At 53.2% G+C, this 939-nt stretch overlaps 1 protein-coding gene across 15 annotated transcripts in view; it reads left to right on the top strand.

Moving 5' to 3' along the window:
* The window catches only part of NRXN1 (neurexin 1), a 1,228,156-nt gene that overhangs the window by 756,592 nt on the left and 470,625 nt on the right, over positions 1–939 (top strand). The window lies entirely within an intron of this gene.

Raw genomic sequence — 939 nt, 5'->3', positions numbered from 1 at the left:
GCTGCTAGTTATAGCAGAATGGCCCCTTCCCCAGGGAAGGCTTCCCACCTGGAGACAGTTCTGGTTAGATGTGAGAGGCTACAGCCCAACCCAACTGAGGAGAACAAATCCCCTGGGCATCTTCCTTAGGAGTAGCTGAGACACTTACAATGGGCCCAGGAATCCCTTCCCTTCCTTCTCCCAGTTCCTTCTCTAGGACTCTCTCCAGTTCAGCGTGCCTAGGATGGAGACCTGAGTGATGCCTCCAAAGGGTTGTTTTTTTTTTTTTTGGCACAAAGTGACAGGAAGGAAAGATCCCTCTGAAACAGCAAGGAGTTGCCTAGCTCTCTTCCTTGCCCACAGTATCCTGGTAGCTTGCGGCTCCCTTTCCCGGGTGCAGTCCTTACCCACTGCCCGGCCTTTGTGCAAAATTGTGTGAACCCGGAGGAAAGGAGGCGAGCCCGGGCGCGGGCGGGGCAGACAGCGTGGGTGGGTGCGGTGAGCCAGATGGGGTATGCGAGAGGGTGGGGCACCTAATTGTACCAGTGGGGAGCGCTTGGCTAATAATCTTATATGCATATTAACTTCTTTGCTGCGGCTCTGCCTGTCTCCCAAGGGATGTGGCTGAAATGGGAGGGCATCCGGGGGTTGTGGGAAAAGCAGAAGACCAAGGGGGGCCCCCTGCCGTGGAGAGGCACCCTGGTCCTCCTACCATTGCAGCTTCTGCCCCAGTCAGGCGCCCTCTGCTGGTCTCTGCAAACACTTCCTTCCCACCAGAATGTAGTGATTCTGTGCGTGAATGAAAAACCAGGCGTATCTATCGCTGGGAAAGGGAAAGGATGGATGGATGGCGGAGGGAATTGTATGTGAGCAGCAGTTGGCATTATTGAGTCAGAAAACTTTCTCTTTCCTTCGAAGGTTCTGTTGTATGGTCATATTTTTTTTTTCTTTTTGAAATCT

This window comes from Bison bison, unplaced genomic scaffold (assembly GCF_000754665.1).
Source record: "Bison bison bison isolate TAMUID 2011002044 unplaced genomic scaffold, Bison_UMD1.0 scf7180017864370, whole genome shotgun sequence".
Classification (NCBI taxonomy): Eukaryota; Metazoa; Chordata; class Mammalia; order Artiodactyla; family Bovidae; genus Bison; species Bison bison.
The sequence above is the reverse complement of the archived record's forward strand: the minus strand, read 5'-3'. Positions and strand labels throughout refer to the sequence as shown.